The 22,163-nt window shown below is 37.5% G+C and overlaps 1 pseudogene; it reads right to left on the minus strand.

Moving 5' to 3' along the window:
* Positions 1-2,075: 2,075 nt before the first annotated feature.
* On the minus strand, positions 2,076-21,907 carry LOC125164790 (V-type proton ATPase subunit D-like; annotated as a pseudogene).
* Positions 21,908-22,163: the final 256 nt, after the last annotated feature.

A 22,163-nucleotide genomic window follows, 5' to 3' on the forward strand; every position in this document is an offset into this window, starting at 1 on the left:
CATATTTTAAAAGCATATGTTTTATGGCATGTGAATTATATCTCAATAAAGCTGTTATTTGTTAAAGCAACAATCAAAAAAGAATATAGGCTAATGATAGCACTTACTTTATGGGTGTTACCAAGATTAAAAGAGTTAATATTTGTAAAATGCTTAAATAAAAAACGCTTGACCCATAGTAAGTGCTATAGAAGTGACAAGAGAATTCTCATCAAGGTAAAAGTGCATGTTTTTGATACACATCCCTCCCCACATTCCAAACTCATTGCATTAATAAAATAAATATAAAAGTAATTTGTAATATGTACAACCAATAAAACATTAATATCTAGAATGTAATAGATTGCACAAATAGGAAAAAGCAACACAGAAATGGCCAAAGTATAAGAGCAGACAGTTCATAGGCTAAGAGCTCCAAAGAGTCAAGAAAAATATGCGAATATAATCAGCCTTACAGTTAATTAGGAAAATACATAGTAAAAAAAACAAACAAACAACAAGATACATTTTATACACATCCAATTTGGCAAAAAATACAAAATTCTAATAACCCCAAGTGTTGGTGAGAATGTGGAGAAGTGGAATGAACCTTTGAGAGCAAGTGGGTGTTATCTAGTAAAGTTGAAGACAGTTATACCCCAAGAATCACGGAGCACAAACTCTAAAGAAACTTTCCCGGGGCGCCTGGGTGGCGCAGTCGGTTAAGCGTCCGACTTCAGCCAGGTCACTATCTCGCGGTCCGTGAGTTCGAGCCCCGCGTCAGGCTCTGGGCTGATGGCTCGGAGCCTGGAGCCTGTTTCCGATGCTGTGTCTCCCTCTCTCTCTGCCCCTCCCCCGTTCATGCTCTGTCTCTCTCTGTCCCAAAAATAAATAAATGTTGAAAAAAAAAAGAAACTTTCCCATATATGCGTAACAAGACAGAATTTTTATTGCATCTCTGTTTATGGTAACAAAAAGGCTGGAGATATCCATTATTATGAGAATACATATATTGTGGCATTCATACAATGGAAACCACACACAGGAGCTAATGAAAGAAGTAGTACTATGACCGTCAACATGGACAAATCTCCAAAAACATAATTTGTACAAAAATAAACGCCTCAGAAAGGTGTATACATCATAACATTTTTAACAAAATTTAAAAATGTAGAACAGGGGCGCCTGGGTGATGCAGTCGGTTAAGCGTCCGACTTTAGCCAGGTAACGATCTCGCGGCCCGTGAGTTCGAGCCCCACATCAGGCTCTGGGCTGATGGCTCAGAGCCTGGAGCCTGTTTCCGATGCTGTGTCTCCCTCTCTCTCTGCCCCTCCCCCGTTCATGCTCTGTCTCTCTCTGTCCCCAAAATAAATAAACGTTGAAAAAAATAAAAAAATAAAAAAATAAAAAAATAAATGTAAAACAATGCTGTACACTTTACACATGTATGCTGTATATGTGTGTGTGTGTGTGTGTGTGTATGGTTAAAGATCAGAAGTAAAATGAGGATAATTAACAATTTTGACAGAGTGATTACTTTTTTTAAAATCATTTTGCTGTTTATACCATAGTCACATTTAAATTGGCAGAACAGCTCCCATGATGGACAGGACAGAGCCCGGTCATGCAAGGAAAGACCGGGAAGGTTTTCATAAAGCTTGAGGAGAGAAGTACCAGAACACAAGGATACGGCAGCAATCTCACACAGCAGTGCGGAGGGGAGTGAGGGGGCAGGAACCAAGGGTCTTCCAGCAATGGTTGGCCCACACGTGTTGGCCGGAGGCCACTTCTCTTTCCTGAGGGGAATTTCCTAATATTCTCAGTAAGCAGATCTCTTGTATCACAGAGGTAAATGGAGTAAATGTCACTTGTGCAGAATAAGCCCTACAAGTTCCTGGCCAGGGTTTGCAAACCTCACGTGATAAATGGTTGCTGAATTATGATTCTGCAGAGGTACTCCCAGAACTGAACGTCAGGGGAAATTTTACAAACAGTGAAATTCTTAGGCCAAAAAATAGCCACACGTACAGAACCTACATACCGTGAATTAAAATGGTGCCGTGTTAGGGTTTCTGAAAGAGCCAGAGCAGGAAAGATTACTCAAGAAGATCCTCGTCCTTCTCTTCAGCCAAAGATCAGCAGCCTCCATCACCTCTCCAGCTGCCTTCTGTTGCTCCAAGTCCTTCTCCAACTTTTCCTTGAGAATCTTTTTCTTCCCCTGTATTTTCTTTAACCCATAGAACTCTTCTTGTTCTCTCTCATCCAGCTCTGTAATGATATAGGCAAGGGTACCTTCATTCTGGGGAATGATGACACATTCAGTGGCATTTACACACCTGTTGGTTATCCTAATGGCTTTGTTCAGGGGCACTTGGGTGGCTTAGTCGGTTAAGCATCCGGCGTCAGCTCAGGTCATGATCTCATCGTTCACGGGTTCAAGCCTCGCATTGGGCTCTGTGCTGACAGCTCAGAGGCTGGAGCCTGCTTCGGATTCTGTCTGCCTCTCTCTCTGCCCCTCCCCTACTCATGCTCTCTCAAAAATAAATAAACGTTAAAAAAATTTTTTTTTAAAGTTTCAAAGTAACAAAGGAAGTCTGCACTGAAGCTACTCCTTCCACCAGTACTTCCACTGCTTTGGCTTAATTCCTCTTTAATTTAGCTGGTTGTGCCCCTGCCTCTGGCTAAACCAGTCAGTTCACAACTGTCAGTTCCTTGGGGGAATGCTCAAATACTGGCAGAGTAACACCAGCTGAAGAGTTATCTTTCTTCTCTGGAAGCTTCACTTGGGCTTTGTTACCTTGTAGATAACTGTGGCGCAGAGGTCCCTTGCAGTGAACTTGGCCTCAGCAAACGAAAAGGCAGCTTCTCTCATCACTTCAGCCATCTACATGTTAGTCTCTATTATCTTCTTCAGGATCTGTCGAAGTGGAAGAGTTAAGACATCAGATTTTTTCTTCAGGAGGTTTCAGCCTGTCTGAAGCACTCATGATGGGCTGTGCCATTTGAGAGGGAAAGATTTCAATTTGGTCTTTGCCCAGCTGGATGGCCAGATATTGATAGTTCTGCTGCAACAGCCCCAGTCTCCTTCTACCTGAGTCAGCAGGTAGTGTCAGAACAGTACTTACTCTTAGGGAGGAAAGAAGGAAACTAGAATCAGGGAGGGACAGCAGTTACATCTGTAATGTTGTATTTCTTTAAAAATGAAGTAATTGAGGGATGCCAGGGTGGCTCAGTTGGTTTAGCATACAACTCTTGATTGCAGCTCAGGTCAGGATCTCATGGTCATGAGATCCAGCCCCATGTGGGGCTCTGTGCTGACAGCTTGGAGCCTGCTTGGGATTCTCTCCCTCCTCTCACTCTGCCCCTCCCCCTCCTTAGGTTTTCTCTATCCCAAAAATAAATAAATATTTAGAAAATGAAGTAACTGAAATAAACATAATAATATAAAGATGTGATAAAGGTAAGTGCGGGGAACACAGGTATATATTATATTTTCCAAACGTATCTACCTAATAAAGAATAACTTTTAAGAAGTAAGATTTTAAAAAATTCATGCCTTCCAGTCCCCAATCAAAAAGGTCTTTTTTCAAACAAATGCACTACTTTTTCTAATTTTTTTCTTGATATTTCATTTGTTTGTGGTTTAAATTCTTCCCTAATAGCCTAATGACTAAGTACCTTTGGTTGTAATTAAACAACTATTTAATTAAGAGATCATTTTAAACACTTTTATAAAGGATAATTTACCATACAAATTATTACAAATTTGCATTAAATTTCCTTTCATACACTCAATTTTTATTATGAATGTATACTCCAATTCCTTTTCCATTTCTGCAGAATACTTTTTTAAGATTTTTTTTCCAAATTTTTATTTATTTATTTTTGAGAGAGAGAAGTAAGAGTATAAGTAGGGGAGGAGCCAAGACAGAGGGAGACAGAATCCCAAGCAGGTTCTGCACCATTGGCACAGAGCCCCATGCAGGGCTCAAACTCACAAACCGTGAGATCATGACCTGAGCTGATCCACAACGGATGATTAACCTACTGAGCCACACAGGCGCCCCCTGCAGAATATTTTTTTAACAGCATAGACATTTTTTAATACTGTTAAATTATTCAAGGAAGAAATTGCTCCAGTTTTGACATCAGTTTTTAATCACAATTTATTCAACTTAGATTAACCTACCCTTTTAAAAAGGTGTTATTGCTATGATTGACTTCTCATATATATCCTTAAATCTGTGGCCTTTTTGTTAGACATAAATAAGAAAAAGGAGTCTTCATTCTTCCTTTACCCCAGTAACCTACCAGAAGCGATTTATGTCGAAAAGCTTAGGAATAATTAAATTTCCAAGCAAAAATTTAAGGACAAATATAAGCTTCAGAATTTAGTACAGTACCTTAGTTAACAAAACAAATGGAATGCAATTAAGAAAATCATGGTCACTCTTATAACATGTACAGGATGAATAGAAGCTCTCCTTTTTTCAAAACATCCAGATTAACAAGTTTTTTTTTTCTTATGGCTATCTGGTTAGTTGAAAAATACTAGGGAGATTGTTTTGTGAGAACACTAAAATTGGCATTGTGTACATATTTTTTAATAGGCCACATAATCTCTACTCTTAAGAAGTATACATAGGAGTGAGGAGTAAAGACTCCATAAGAAATAGTTTGGAAACAATTGTAATGCAGAACATTAACAAATTATTTGACTCCAGCATCTTATTTCTTTTTTTTTTTAATTTTTTTTAATGTTTACTTATTTCTGAGACAGAGAGAGAGAGAGAGAGCATGAGTGGGGGAGGGGTAGAGAGAGGGGGACACAGAATCAGAAGCAGTCTCCAGGCTCTGAGCTGTCAGCACAGAGCCCGACGCGGGGCTGGAACCCACAAACCGTGAGATCATGACCGTCGCTCAACCGACTGAGCCACCCAGGCACCCCTCGAGCATCTTATTTCTAATATCTGGTTCAGACTGCAAGAAAATGACACATCATTGGTTTTGGCGTCCCAGCCTTGTGATTTTCTTATGGTTTTTCTTCAACAGCTATATTCTTTTAAGGTTAGATTTGTTTATTTAATGTACACTATGTGTCACATAATGTTATAAGCATGTTAGAAATAATAATTGATTTATATCATAATGTTAGGGTAAAAAAATGCAGCAATAAGAAATCACTCCAAATCTCAGTGGCTCATAACAACGTGTATGTCTCACTTATATGTTGACTTTGACTGTGGCTCTCCTTCATGCTCTCTTTACTCCAGGATGCAGGCTGAAGAAACCCCTGTCGGAGACATCATTCTCACAGAAGAGAAGAGAGAGAGAATGGTGAAAATATATGATGGATCTTAAAGTTTCTGCTTATAAGTTGTATACATCACTTAAGCTCACATTTCAGAGGCCAAATTTGGCCAAGTCAACAATGGAGCAGTGATGGGTAATCCTCCCAGATGGAGGAGCCAATGAAGATTTTGAAAATGCTACAAGGTACCATCATCATATCAGCTATATTAGGACAGATTTATTATTATCCCCATATTATAATTGAAGTCACTGAGGCATGAGGATATTAAGTAACCTGATGAAGGCCACACAGCTAATAAGTGAAAGAGCCAGGATTTGTCACCCAGGCGATTTGTGCTCTTCACAACTATAGTACACTGATTCCTTAGGTGCTTGAACTATTATTTTCACCTCTTCATCAAAATTCCAAAATTTATTCACACAGAAATATTTGACAGGTACAAGTTTAAATAGAAACTCTACCAAAGGGATTTGCATGTTAAGGCAATAAAGCCTTAAGATAAAGGTGCAAAGTTCAGATAGCTGGATTTCAGAAGCTTAGCGGAGAAGGCAGCCTTTCTAATGCCTCTGAAAGCACATCTAATAACCAGCCCCTTATTCTGTGTATATACAGTCACTTAACTGCTCTGCTTGAAGTCTATGCTCAAATATCACCTATTCAGAGAGGCCTTTCCTCAAAATCCTATTTTTAAAACCACCCGTGCATCATTATCACTACAATAGCTACTTCTTTTATTCTTTATCCCTTTCCCCTGATTTATTTTCCTTCCTAGAATACTGTCTAATTATATCTTATGCAGTTACTTGTTTATTTCCTTATTATTTGTTTCTATCACTATTATGACTTAATTAAATTAACATTTGTTAAATAGAGCACAAGATGCCAGATGGTGAGCAATAAAGGGCCACAAGAGAAATTAAAATAGAGAAGTTTATTACTGACAGGTCCTAGAGGAAGTACACAGAATGCTTTGAGGGACCACATTGGGGGGAGGTTGAGGCAGAGTGCAGTCAGAGACAGGCAGGACCTAGGGCACGTGCCTTTTAAATTAGGGTCCACACAGAATACTTTGGGATTCCCAGACTAAGATTGGGTTGGCCAATTCAAACCAAAAGGGCTTTGTAAGCCCCATAAATGGCACACAAAGGTAAGGCCCTGGCTGGTGGGGAAGACTATTTATTCTAAGGGCTACTAGAGAAGCTATAGAAGGAACTTACAATTACTTATGACTCTGCTACCAAGAGCTTGTGCTTACATGACGTTGTGTCCTTTTAAAACCTTCCCAGACTGGCTGGCCAAACAAAATGGATGCCAAGGCAGCCATATCATGGGGTAGCTTAGCTAAACTCTCAAATCCACTAATTCATAAGCTCTATGAGGGAGTGAACACTGTGTGTCTTATCACTGTTGTAATCACAGCACCAAGACAGGAACTGGCATATGGTAGGTTCTTAATAAATAGTTGCTGAATGAGTAGATGAATAAATGTATGAGAGAATAAATGAATAAACTCAGTGTTTGCTACTCATAAAAATGGAGTAAGACTAGCTACAGAAGAGACAGTGGAGTAAAGCCCAAAGGACCAGAGCAAGACATTCTTCTTGTCATTAAGAACAATAACTTTTATTGAATTCTAGCTGTGTGTCAAATGCCATGACTACAAAGAGATATAAAATAAAGATCCATCCCTGAGGTTCATAATGTAATTAATAAAAGAGAATATACTTATGAAGAAATGAATACGAATAGAAGGTAATAATTTAATGATTAGTAAAATATTTCAAGTGATACAAGATGTTTCAACTTCATGAAAATAGGTGTGTGGGCATAAATATATGTACATATGAGAAATTTTTGTGATTTTCACACATAAGTGCATATAGTGAAAAAAAAGTCATAGCAGACTTGTCATGAACAAAGGGATCTGGCAGTAATTTATTGTGCTTTATAGCACGTCACTCAAGAGCTTTCAAAAGAAAAAGAAATCTGGTCTCCCAAAAATGTATCAAAGCAATGTCTAGCATATAATAGTAAATTATTAGACATGAATAATTAAGAAACTATGACCCATAACCAAGAAAAATAGCAAGCCATAGACACAGACCTGAGATGATCCAGAGGTTAGTATCAGCAGACATGGACTTTACAAATTTGTTCATAGGCTTAAAGGAAAGATGATCATAATAAGTAAACATATGAGGAATCTCAGCAGAGAAATAGAAACTATTAAGAAAGAACTTAATGGAAGTCGTAGAAATGAAAATTATGCTGACACATTTATAAATTATTGGATGGGTTTAACGGGATATTGGAGATTGCAGGATAAAGCTATAGTGAACTTGAAGGCAAATCAAAAGAAATTATCCAATAGATCAGAGAGAAAAATGATTTAAATAAATAATGGACACTCAGTTACCTGTAGAATAATATAAAATGGTCTAACATGGATAGTGTCACTAGAGTCCCTGGAGAGGAGATGGAGTGGAAAGATAAGGCAGATATATATATTTCTTAAAAAATAATGGTCGGGGCGCCTGGGTGGCGCAGTCGGTTAAGCGTCCGACTTCAGCCAGGTCACGATCTCGCGGTCTGGGAGTTCGAGCCCCGCATCAGGCTCTGGGCTGATGGCTCAGAGCCTGGAGCCTGTTTCCGATTCTGTGTCTCCCTCTCTCTCTGCCCCTCCCCCGTTCATGCTCTGTCTCTCTCTGTTCCAAAAATAAATAAACGTTGAAAAAAAATTAAAAAAAAAAATAATGGTCAAAAATTTCCAAATGTTTTGGAAAACATTAACTTAAAGATCCAACAAGTTCAGTGAACTCCAAACAAAATAAATTCAAAGGGGAAAAAGCTGGGTACATCAAAGTCAAATTGCTGACAACCAAAGTTAGACAGTATATCTAAAAGTACCCAGGAAAATAGATACATAATATATAATAACACAAACAAATACAACAACACAAACAAAGGAAAACTTTGCATCAAAAATAATGGAAACCAGAAGAAAATTAAATGACATTTTTAAACTGCTGAAGGAAATAATTGTTAAAATAGAATTCTCTGTTGAGTGAATATACCCCAAATGGATGGAATAAAAACATTCAAAAATAAACACACACACACACACACACACACACACCTCCAAACACCAGGAGCCCTCCTTCAATTGTTAATAAACACTATTCTGAAAATAAATTCAAAACACAGTTTTGGAAAAATTATTCACAATACAAATATATGACACAGGTCTTATATCCAAAATACAGAAAGAACTCATACAACTCAGTAGTAACAAGACATACATTCAAATTTGTTAAATAGGCAAGAGACTTGAATATGAAAGAACACTTCACAAAAGAACATTTATGAATGGACGATAAGCCATGAATGATTACTAGTCATCAGAGTAAGGCAAATTAAAGAAACCAATGAGGTATTACTTGATGCTACTCACTACAATAGCTAATATTTTGTTTTTTAGTAAGTCTATTTACCTTGAGAGAGAGAGAGAGAGAAAGGGCACATGCACAAGTGGGGAGGGGGGCAGGGAGAAGGAGAGACAAAATCCCAAGGAGGCTCCACGCCATCAGCACAGAGTCTGATGTGGGGCTCTAACTCATGAACTGTGAGATCATGACCCGAGCCGAGATCAAGAGTCAGATACTTAACCAACTGCACCACCCAGGTGCCTGCCCCAAAATAGCTAATATTTTAAAACTTGACACCTCTTAACATTGGGCAGGGATGTGGAAAACTAAAACTCTCATGCATTGCCAATGGGACGTGAAATGGTGCAACCACTTTGGAAAAATGATTTGATAGTTTCTTATATATTTAAATATACTCTTACCTTATTAACCTTGAATTCTACTTTTAGATACTTACCAAGAGAAATTTAAATGACTTTTATGTTAATACTTATAGCAGCTTTATCCATAACAGCCAAAAAATGAAAACAGCCCAATGACCATCAACAGTAAAATGGGTTAACAAATCGTGGGGTGTCCACAATGAAATATTACTCAATGATAAAAAATAATTAACTACAGGTATACACAAAGCAAGAATAAATTTCAAAAACATTATGTTGAACAAAATAAAGCCAGACACAAAGGAGTATATACCAAATGGATTTACTTATTTAAAATTGAAGACCACACAGGACTAAGTTCTGATGATAGACACCAGAACAGTGGTTGTTTCTGGCAGATAGGAATTAACAGACGGTGGCCACAAGGGAACTTTTTGAGGTCATGGAAATATTCTTTATCTTGATTGGCTCCTGGTTACATAAGGTCATGCACTTTTCAAAATTCATTGAATTGTACATTTAAGATCTGTGTTTTACTGTATGTAAAGTTTATTTCAAAAAACAAAAACTACAGCAGAATTTTCAAATGAATTGCAACCTACTTTTAAAATTTGTAAGGAAAAGGGGGCACCTGGGTGGCTCAGTCGGTTGAGTGTCCAACTTCAGCTCAGGTCATGATCTCACAGTTTGTGAGTTTGAGCCCCGCATCGGGCTCTGTGCTGACAGCTCAGAGCCTGGAGCCTGTTTCAGATTCTGTGTCTCCCTCTCTCTCTGCCCCTCCCCGACTGGGGCATGCTCACTCACTCTCTCTCTCTTTCTCTCAAAAATAAATAAACATTAAAAAATTTTTTTAATTTGTAAGGAAAAGCAAAATTTACAAATACTCAAGACATCATTGAAGAATGAGGAGGAGGAAAGCACTTATTGCACATAAAGATCGAGATTATTATAACCCTATTGTAATTTTTAAACGTTGCATTTATGAAGGGAGAAATTGACCTATAGAACAGAATAGTGAGACTCCAAACAGAATCACACACAAATGGAACCTTGACTTATACTGGAGATGACACTGAAAATCACTGAAACACACTATATTCAATGAAAAGTACTGGAAGAATTGGTTATTCAAAGTAATAGTAAAATTGATCCTTAATATACACATAAAAATTAATTCTAAATTGACTGAAGATTTAGATGTGATGGGAAAAACTTCAAACTTTTAGAAAAACACATGGGAGAATATTTTTATGACCTCATGTTAGAAAAGAACTTTTCAAACAAAAGATGCTGATAAATTTGATAAATTTAAAATTTTAGTGTATCAAATGACACCAAAAGCAAAGTGGAGAAAAAGTTACAAACTGAGTAATAAAACAAGAATAAACTGAATTTATGAAGAACTTCTACAAAACTGTAAGAAAAAAAGATAAACATTGGGACAGAAGTTCAATAAGCGTGTCCCAGAAAAGAAAAAAATAGCAAAACAGACAGCAGCAAAGAAAAACACAGAGGAAAATGTCCAACCTTCTTAGTGGCATTGTGAATTCCTCCTTTTTTACTTTGCACTGCAGGAGTAATGTTTTAAAGACGTAGAGGTGCGCCAAATTTTGGGTAATGCAAAATAAACAAATGTGAAAATCAACGTTCAGACAAAACAAAGACCCAAATCTGAGTTTGCCATCATAGACTGAGCTTCTCAGATGTCAGAATCTTGGAATTTTACCCAAAAGTAATTTTTACTATAATTTTATTATAAAGACCAGCAGTAAATTTTTTAAAATTTGACATAATAAAAGAAAAATGTTTCAGCACTGTCATCTGAAAGATTGCTCCTGTGTTCACGTATACCTGATGCGTGACCCAAAATAGATGCATGCTTGCGGGTTGGCAGAACATATTTTAGGAGTTTTTCATTTTTCTTTAACACTGTCTTCCTTGATTCCATACATTCTTTGTTAGGCCTGCATCAAAGATGATTTATCACAGGTGTTAAACATGATTTGGGTTGCTTTCCCACCTTGTGAAATTTTAACAAAGCAAACTTAACATTTTGCTTTCCATCCATCCTTCAAGCTGTGAAGAATTTCCAAAGTGAACTTTTTCCTGAAAGACTCATGGCCTCATGGAAGTAAGTAACTAAAACAACGACAATAACAACAACAGCAACAACAAAACTATAAAATAAAAATAATTTGAAAGGTTATTTTTATTAATAATTGAATACTAATGTGACTCTGAGGACTAATTCTAATCTTCACAATATGATTTCTATTATTCTTTCTTATATTATTTAACTTTTTTTTTCTAATTTTTTTTTTTTTAACGTTTATTTATTTTTGAGACAGAGACAGACAGAGCATGAACGGGGGAGGGGCAGAGAGAGAGGGAGACACAGAATCAGAAACAGGCTCCAGGCTCTGAGCCATCAGCCCAGAGCCCGACGCGGGGCTCGAACTCACGGACCGCGAGATCGTGACCTGGCTGAAGTCGGACGCTTAACCGACTGCGCCACCCAGGCGCCCCTTAACTTTTATAAATATGTACTGACTCTAAGAGGATATAATATTATTGTTTTCTAGCTAGTATATGCTAGAAAATGTATATAAAATGTATATAAAATCTTCCAATTATTTTTGTGTGGAAAGTTAGCAATTTGCACAATCGTCCTTAAATATTGCCCCATTTTATAACATTTATATTTCTTTCTTTTTCTTTTTTATAATAAAGCTTAAAAAATGTTTTAACATTTACTCATTTTTGAGAGATAAAGACTGAACATGAGCAGGGTAGGGGCAGAGAGAGGGAGACACAGAATCTGAAGCAGGCTCCAGGCTCTGAGCTGTCAGCACAGAGCCTGATGCAAGGCTCAAACCCACAAACTGGGGGGTCATGACCTGAGCCGAAGTTGGACACTTAACCCACTAAGTCACCCAGTCTCCCCTATATTTATATTTCAGTGGGTTGATAGACTCTCAACATTTTAAATCTATAGACATATTTTTTATTTTAAACCATATATAGAATATCTACATTTGAAAGAGCATATTCAGATAGTAGCAATAATTTTAATGATATGCTTTGTTCCTGTTTTTGGCATTGTATAAACATTGTATGCAGATTTGATGTGATAGTGATAGTAACCTATTCGACCACATCACTGATTCTGCAAATATTTAGGATGACAATTGAAGTAGGCATTTGGTCTCCAGTAGCCTTAGGCTAAACCAAAGACAAAAATTTTGGCCAATACTTAGGCTAATACCAAACCATGGGTGCATCTCTAAAAGGAAATATGTAATCAAACATCCATTTCCTAGACAGAAACTTATCCCAAATCCATATAAGTATATACAAAAATTCTTTACGTCCAAACTCAAATTTGCCCACATACAAAAGACCACAGAAATTGGATATAAAGATGCTAAATGGATCATGTTATCATTATTCTTCTTGTTGATAATGATGATTTATTCTCATCCATACCCCACTGCCATTTATAAAACTTCACAGAAGCCTCTAGGCAACTACCACACACAGCCATATCCCATTCCCAATGTACTCCCCCAACAGGGTCACAGCACTGCCTCAGAATGGACTTGGACTTTACTCAAAAAATAAAAAATCTTTTAAAAAACAAAACAAACAAACAAAACCCCCCCAAAAAATAAAATGTCAACTTCACTTTAAAAAAAAAGGCAAGGGGGCCTCTGGCTGGTTCGGTACTTAGAGCATGTGACTCTTGATCTCTGGGTTGTGGGTTGAAGCCCCATAATTCATTGTGAATTAAGAATACAAGAATAAAAACCATGAAGAATAATAACCTTAAAGGTTATTTAAGACCTAAGACGAACTGAGATAAACAGGAATCATCTAGCTGGAATCAAAATGGTAAAAATAGGAGAGAAGGACCAGTTCACAGTAGTTTAGCTCAGTTGATGCACTATTCTAAAGCAAACAAATTCCACTTGTGGCAATGGAAACATGATTGACTCAGAACAGAACATGCAAATAACAAAAATAAACCTCATGAATAACTGGCCTTGATTTTCAGACCTCACTCTTTCAAGTTGCCCAATACTAACAGAGTATTAAGAGTATGTTTCTCAAACATTTTGGTTTCAGGGGATTTCAGACTCTGAAAAATTATTGATGACATCAAAAGTTTTGGTTTATGTGGGTTATATATATTGATACTTACCGATACTTACCATATTACAAATTGAAGCAAAAAAAATTTAAATATGTATTTATTTTAAAGTTACATAATAAACCTATTACATGTTAATACAAATGGCACGTTTTTATGAAAATAACTGTTCTCCAAAACAAAAAATTTAGTGAGAAGTTCTTTATACTTTGCAAATATTTTTAATAGAACTTAATATTAAGCTTAATAGAACACAGCTAGATTCTCATAACTGCTTCTGAATTTAATCTGTTAGCAAATAGCCAAATTATGGTAAGAGCCTAAATGTCCATCAACTGATGAATGGATAAAGAAATTGTGGTTTATATACACAATGGAATACTACATGGCAATGAGAAAGAATGAAATATGGCCTTTTGTAGCAACGTGGATGGAACTGGAGAGTGTTATGCTAAGTGAAATAAGTCATACAGAGAAAGACAGATACCATATGTTTTCACTCTTATGTGGATCCTGAGAAACTTAACAGAAGACCATGAGGGAGGGGAAGGAAAAAAAAAAAGGTTAGAGAGGGAGGGAGCCAAAACATAAGAGACACTTAAAAACTGAGAACAAACTGAGGGTTGATGGGGGGTGGGAGGGAAAGGAGGGTGGGTGATGGGGATTGATTGAGGAGGGCACCTGTTGGGATGAGCACTGGGTGTTGTATGAAAACCAATTTGACAATAAATTTCATACTAAAAAAAATCTGTTAGCAATATATTATTTGGAGTATATGAAGAAAATCCAACCCCACACAGATATTCACTTGGAAAAGGATGAAGTATTTAACAGTCTTTTCAGATAACTATGGGTATTCTCCTTTGATAATATACCAAAATTTGACAAATGATAATTTTTTTAAGTTGGTAGACTGACACTACATGACTTTAATAGTTACTCTAAAGCTACAGTAATCAAGACAGTATGATATTGGCAAAAAAAAAAAAAGGAAAGAAAAAAGAAAAAGAACGGAATAGAGAACCCAGAAATGCACTTATATAACATAGTCAAATTATCTCTGACAGAACAAAGACAATACAATGGAGAAAAAAATAGGGGCACCTGGGTGGCTCAGTTAGTTGAGCGACTGACTTCGGCTCAGATCATGATCCCACAACTGGTGAGTTCGAACCCAGCTCAGAGCCTAGCACCTACTTCAGATTCTGTGTCTCCCTCTCTCTCTGCCCCTAACCCACTCACATTTTGTCTCTGTCTCTCTCAAAAATAAATAAACACTAAAAATTTTTTTAATGGAGAAAAAATAGTCCTTTCAACAAATGGTACTAGAATGACTAAAAATCCACATTAAAAAAAATTAATCTAGGCTCAGTGGATTTTAGCATCTCACTCTTGATTTTGGCTCAGGTCATATTCTTGGGTTTTGTAGGCACCCCTATGCAAAGAATTCTTAAAACTCAATAAGAAAACAACCCAATTAAAAAATGGGCCAAAGACCTGAACAGACACCTCACCAAAAAAGATATACAGATGGCAAATAAGCACATGAAAAGATGCTTTACTACGCACCTGTTAGAATGGCCAAAATCCAAAACACTGACACTAGCAAATGGTGACAAGTATGTGGAGCTACAGGAAGTCTCACACATTGTTGGTGGCAACGGACAGCCAGCGTTTTGGGGGGCGGTTTGGCAATTTCTTAAAAAACTAAATATCCTCTTACCATACAATCTAACAGTCACAACCCTTGGTATTTACCAAAAGGAGTTAAACTTATGTCCAGACAAAAATCTGTGCATGGATGTTTACAGCAGCTTTATTTATAATTGGCAAAACTTGAAAACAAGTAGGATGTCAAATTAAAAAATTCACTCGGTAGTTTGAAAATAATTTAAGTGTATTGCTCTTTTAAAGTAAATACTGGGACGCCTGGTGGCTCAGTCGGTTAAGCATCAGACTTCAGCTTAGATCACGATCTTGTGGTTTGTGAGCTCAAGAGCTGTGTAGGGCTTTCTGCTGTCAGCACAGAGGCCACTTCAGATCCTCTGCTTCTCTCTCTCTCTGTGCCCCTCCCACATGCACACGCTCTCTCTCTCTTAAAAATAAACACTTTAAAAATAAATGAAGTAAGTACTGAGCACTCTTGATTGATGGCATGCTTCAGTAGAACAGCAGAGAAAATTTATTTGGGGATTCCAGAAGTTGCTCAAAGTGCTTACATTGAGGTACTACTTAAATTTTTCTCCATTAATTTGGTACATCCAGACAATGGAATATTATTCACCAATAAAAAAAAGAAATGAATTATCAAGCCATGAAAAGACATGAAGGAACCTTGATGCATATTACTAACTGAAGGAAGCCAATCTGAAAAGGCTATATACTATATGATTCTAACTACGTGACATTCTGGAAAAAGCAAAACTATGGAGACAATAAAGAGACCAGGGCTTGGGGGTAGTGAGAAGGATGAATAGGCAGAGCACAGAGGATTTTTAGGGCAATGAAAATACTTTAGATGATACTATAATGTGGATGTGTGTCATTATACATTGGTCCAAACTCATAGAAGGTACAATGCCAAGAGTGAATCCTAATGTAAACTATTGAATTTGGATGATCGTGATGTGTCAATGGAGGTTCATCACTTGTAACAAATGTCCCACTCTTGTGGAGGATGTTGATAATAGAGGAGGCTACACCTGTGTGGCGGCCAGGGATACATAGGAAATCTCTGTAATTTTCTCTCAATTTCGTCGTAAACCAAAAACTGTTTAAAAAAAAGTTTAAAGTTTTTAAATTTAATTTAATTAAAAAACAAAACAGTGGTAGGATATACAAAAGTCTAATAAAAGTGGGTTGGGGTAATAGGGAAAATAAAGATATGAGTGAAAGCTAGACATCAAAATGTATACTTTCGTAGATTTTTAAAAATTTGTACCACAAAATTTAATGCACTTTCTTTTCCCGAAACCAATTCTACTGCTTAACATCTAATTAATGAATAAAAGTTACACGATGTGCCCTTCCATATATATTTTTGTTGCTGAAAGATAAACAGAAATACTTCATTTTCATAGACTTCCCTAGAATGTTTTTATCGATAGCCTCGTCTTTACTGCTTAAACTCATTTGGATTCTCTTCCAATACATGTCCATACATAAAGATGAAAAGTGTAAAACTATTGTATTAGAAATATTGATTTTAAATTTAAAACTGTTGAGAATAAATTGCTTGTTTAAGAAGAGCCAGAGGGGAAACAGTGAACTAGGGTGTTCTGTGTAAAGAAGCACTGTTAGGGCATGCCATTCTCCTTACAATTTCTGTGAAGAGATATTGTGCAATCAAGTATAATTCATGTCTCTGAACCTCAACTGCAGAAAATAAAGAAATCTGTAGCATAGTGTTGTCATAGTTGATGTCTGTCAACAACTTAAATTCAGGGCACATACATAATGCCTGCACGTTCATTGTTCTTCCCTCTCATTCACTAAATCTACTGGCAAGTAAACATTTTGCCCGAGTAAGATCACAAAATGCTTCCAGAAAATGCCACATATTCTAAACAAAATGAAGGGAACTTTTAGTCAGATGCAATCAGCAATGATCCAGCCTGTCAACATTGTTTAGCAAAAACTGTTCTAGCCCCCCAAAAAGGGTCAATCGGTGAGCAGGAATGATTCTCCCATCCACTATTCAAAAGAATCCTTATCAGAGGATGATATGAGTTCTTCCAAGCATACCCTTCAGTATACCTTAGTATGCCCTTCAGTACACCCCAGCATAACCCTAGCATACCCTTTCTCCAAAAGGCTTCCTAGGACTCCATGCAGCATGGGTAGGAGAGTGCTGAAGAAGGACAGCCTCCTTTAAAAAAATTTTTAAGTTTATTTATTTATTTTGAGAGAGAGAGAGAACATGAACAGGGGAGAGGCAGAAAGAGAGAGAGAGAACATCCCAAGCAGGCTCTGCACTGTCAGCCCAGAGCCCAATTTGGGGCTTGAACTCACCAACTATGAAATCATGTCCTGAGCTGAAACCAAAGTCAGACGCTTAATAGACTGAGCCACCCAGGTGCCCCAGGACAGCATCCTTTAAAAGAAAAATAGGTCATGTTATGCAGGATTTTAAGTGTAAGAGTGGTAATTTTCATGCTAGTAAATGCCATTCATCTGGAAGTTTTCAGCAACTATAAATATTAATTTCCTTATTAGGTGCCACATAAGTGAATATTACTAATAACAAGAGCCATTATCTCAAAACATTTTTTGAATTTAACACATAAAAAATCTGTTGTGCCATATTATCTTTTTTTTAATAAAGAGTAATACAAAAATAATTTCACTCTAAATCTATGGAAACCATAAAGCTATCACAAAGTCCTATGGAGCAAGGATTGAGGGGTGTAAAACTCTTCCTATATACTACATGGCCACTGATGGCTGTGCTTTTATAGTTTTTCTGTCAACTTTCTGCATTTTCTCTTTTCCCTGCTATTATTTGCTATTATTTCAGGTTACTAACAATATATGCTGCTTATTTTGAAACACTGAGTAAGAACTAAATGGTAGCTCTCAACTTCTTACAGAACCAAATGCTTATGTTCTGGGCAGAACTTGGAGTTCAGAAGTCTTTATTAGCAGAAGGGGCACCTGGGTAGCTCAGTCAGTTGAGCGGCTGACTCTTGATTTCAGCTCAGGTCATGATCTCACAGTTCATGGGTTCGAGCCCCACATGGGGCTCTGTGCTGACAGTACTGAGCCTGCTTCAGATCCTCTGTCTCCCTCTCTATGCCCCTCCCCCACCAGTGCTGGCTCTCTCTCTCCCTCTCAAAAATAAATAAATGTTAAAAAAAAAAGTCTTTATCAATTACTGCCAGATGTAAAACAAATATGTTATAGTTGAAACATGGCTTCGGGAAGAGAGGTAAATTCATTTAATATAATTCCAATCGTTTACGGTAACTGTTTCAACTTCTAATCCACCTCTTGTCATAAAGACAACACGAGCTATATTTAAACCAAAACTCTATGGTACCATCTTCTCAAGGTTGTCACTGTCTTCAAAATGGTGAACTTAATCAGTTTCCCAAAGCGCATCCCTCAGGACAAGGATATGCAAGGTAATGTAGTAAGCAGTACCACCCTCCAAACCAGATATGGGAACCCCTACCCTACCTGCTGCCCACCACCCTCAGTTCTGTGGCTTTCCCCACTGGGGGCAGGGGGTAGACTTTGGCTGAAGGTACTGTGGTGTTCACAAACAGGCAAGCAAAGCAACACTTCTGGGTGGGGAAGAGAAGTGGGAAAGAGGCCCAGAAGCAGGGAGCCAGGGGCATTCTCTACCTTCACCATCACAACACACCAAGGAATCCAAAAACTCTAAATGAAAGCTTGGTCTGCTTTCGTTTTGCAGATGTATCAGTCAAGGCAAGAGCATGGGACACATTTGACCAATATGTTGGCTTAATGTATAGCTTTTAAATATGTGGGCATATGATATATGGGTGTTCACTTGTAGTCATGTTCCAGCAGAGCAAATGACTTGTAAGTAATAAAAATTCTGTGAAAAGCAGCTTCTTACCCTGTTTACTACTATATTTCCAAAACCAAACATGTAGCCAATAAAATGTGAAATGAAAAAGGTTCCTCGTGGTTTAAAAATGTTCGGCCTTTTGCAGTTCCCTTTGGAGTGTTAGCAAATTAGCACTTTAAAGGCTTTGAGAATCCAACTAGTTTAACCAAGTCCCTCCTTCCCTTTTACCCTAGAGACCTTTTCATATCTACTTTATGATGGAAAACTTTTAGGAATTGCTCAAGTCAATGACACCTATCAATCATCCCACTTTGGGAGCATCTCAGGACATGTTGGAATGGATATAATGTACTCTCAAATATGGTCCTAGATACAACCCAAACATTAGAAAAAACTAAGAAACATATTGGATGCTCTTGAAGGAAATAAATATATGATTTTCTTTTTCATGAACAAATCAAGTGTTCAATAATAGCAAAACAATCTTTTCTTGGAATTTTTCTACCTAAGAATTAACAGTTTAAAGAGGGTTGGAGGGAAAAGAAAACTTATAAACCTATCAAATTAAATTTAAGGTAAAGAGTAAATGTCCCCTAAACTTTTAATACTCATTCAACACCTCATTTATCCATTTAAAATGTATTTATTTCTGTTGTCACTAATCTTGATACAAATGCTAGCCAACTTAGGGCTTTTAGTTTAAGCATGCATATGCATTGTAATTAATACTGATGTTAATTATGATTAACGGTTGGTATCAGTGCATGGTAGAATAGGACATTTATACCATAGATTTTTAACTTAAACTGAAACTATAGAGGGGCGCCTGGCTGGCGCTATGGGTAGATGTGCAACTCTTGATCTCAGGGTTGTGAGTTCAAGCCCCGTGTTGGATGTAGAAATTACTTAAAGATAAAAAATCTTTAGGGCACTTGGGTGGCTCAGTTAGTTGAGCTTCAGACTTGGTTTTTGCTCAGGTCATAATCTTGTGGCTTTGTGGGTTTGAGCCCCACATTGGGCTCTGCCATGACAGCACGGAGCCTGCTTGGGATTCTCTCTCATGCTCTCTCTCTCCCTTGCCCCACCCCGACTTGTACTGTCTCTGTCTCTCTCAAAATAAATAAATAAACTTAAAAAAACCCATTTTTTAAATTTTAAATAAAAAATTATTTTAAATAGGCAAACAAACAAACAAACTGAAACTATAGAAAAAGTGAGAATGTATATTAGGACTCTTTCAGAAACAAGCTACAGAAATTCTATTCAAACTAACTTAACCACATAAAAGAATTTATTGGCTCATGCAACTGGAAAGGACATGGATGCCATTAATTCCAGGAATAAAGTAATTGAAGAACTCAACTGTCTCCTCTCTCCTCTGTTCTTCTACTTCTTTCCCCATTCCCTTCTCCACTCTCCTCACTCCTCTTCCTCCCACCCTCCTTTCTTGTCCCATCATAACCACCCTCCCCCAGCCCACAGTGTCTTTTCTCAATTTCCCTTTGTATTGCCCTTCTTCTCTCCAATCACAGAGAGATTCCTAGTCTAAGTCAGGAATCTTTGCAGCAGGTAGCTCCAAGTTATATCCACACAGTTTAGAAATCCCAGAAGACAAAATACTTCAATGATTAGTATATAAAAACTCAATGAAAGAAGTCAGATTGGCCAAAGTTGGGTCACATGTCCCAATGAGATCAACTCTTAAGAGCTGGGAAGAGGGGCGCCTGGGTGGCGCAGTCGGTTAAGTGTCCGACTTCAGCCAGGTCACGATCTCACTGTCCGTGAGTTCGAGCCCCGCGTCGGGCTCTGGGCTGATGGCTCAGAGCCTGGAGCCTGTTTCCGATTCTGTGTCTCCCTCTCTCTCTCTGCCCCTCCCCCGTTCATGCTCTGTCTCTCTCTGTCCCAAAAATAAATAAACGTTGAAAAAAAAATTAAAAAAAAAAAGAGCTGGGAAGATATGCTGCTGCTTGGTAGCACTCCTTGTTCCCACAGTCACATCATCTGGTGAGGTAGATCAAAACAAGGCAAGTACTCCCACTGTAAGAGGAGCAAAGGGATACTTGACATACAGAAGTCCAGATGTCCCAAGTGTGAACTGTTAGATTTTTGGAAAGTAATTTGACAACATATATCAGGACTCTGTAAATTCATGACTGCTATCCATGCTAAGAACAGAATCTAACCCCAGAGGTCATATGTATCAAGAAGTATACTATAACAGCATTTATATACCAAACATCATACTCAGTCTTCCATGACCCAATAAAAAGGAAAACAAATAGGTAAATTATAACTTCACAACAGAGCATAATGTCGCCATAATAAAGAAGACTGCCTGTTGCCTGGAGCCTGTCTGCTTCCAGGATTCTTGTCCTAAGTGAAAAAGCAAAATACAAATCTATATATACAAACCTGTAAAAATAAGTAGATAGAAAAGATAGAAGAAGAAACAAACAAAAAACTCCAAAATGTTAATAGACTTTGATTAGTGAGGCCTGAGTAATCTTTTATCCTTTATATAATTATGTCATAGTTTAAATATTTCATTATTACCACATTTCTTATAACAAACATTTATAATTTTAATGATGAAAACTATTAACTTCGAGGTTTAATAAATGATAAAACTTAAGCATTTAAATGTAAGATGGGTGTTTTTTGATTCTTTGAACGTCTGATCTTCCCAAACTTATAAAATGTTTCTCAAAAACAGTCATTTATTTCAAAATATTACTGCATACCATACAGATCCAATGTCCTTGACCTATTCCGGGTAAGTGAACAAACTGAAAAGGAACATACAGAATGAGGTATAAGCTGGTCAATTATAACAGGAAGGAATATTTGCTTCCCTAATTTCCTAAAATCTATAACATTCAGAGACCAAACATCATTACACAGCAAGTCAGCTGTTTCTTTAAGGATGAATCTAAATTTCATAGAATGAAACAGAAACAACTCTTTCTAAGATTAAGGCAAAGTCTGGCAGTTGACTCCACAAGCCTACCCCATAGTTCAGACCTTCCTATCCCTTGACCCTGGGCCATGTACACTGACCTCACCTACCCCATTCTCAATCCACACGTATCCCCCTTCTTGTCCAACCTCTACGTAACCCATTTGCACTGTGAGTCACATCATGCTTCAAATTTCTACTCAGGAGGATGAGCAAGGTCATTAAGAATTATCTTCAGGGTGCCTGGGTGGCTCAGTCAATTAAGTATCCAACTTCAGCTCAGGTCATGATCCCACCGTTTGTGAATTAGAGCCCCACATGGGGCTTCCTGCTGTCAGCACAGAGCCCACTGCAGATCCTGTCTTCCTCTCTCTCTGACTTTGGCGGTCGGCTCAGGTCATGATCTCACCATTCATGAAT

This window comes from Prionailurus viverrinus, chromosome B1 (assembly GCF_022837055.1).
Source record: "Prionailurus viverrinus isolate Anna chromosome B1, UM_Priviv_1.0, whole genome shotgun sequence".
Lineage (NCBI taxonomy): Eukaryota > Metazoa > Chordata > Mammalia > Carnivora > Felidae > Prionailurus > Prionailurus viverrinus.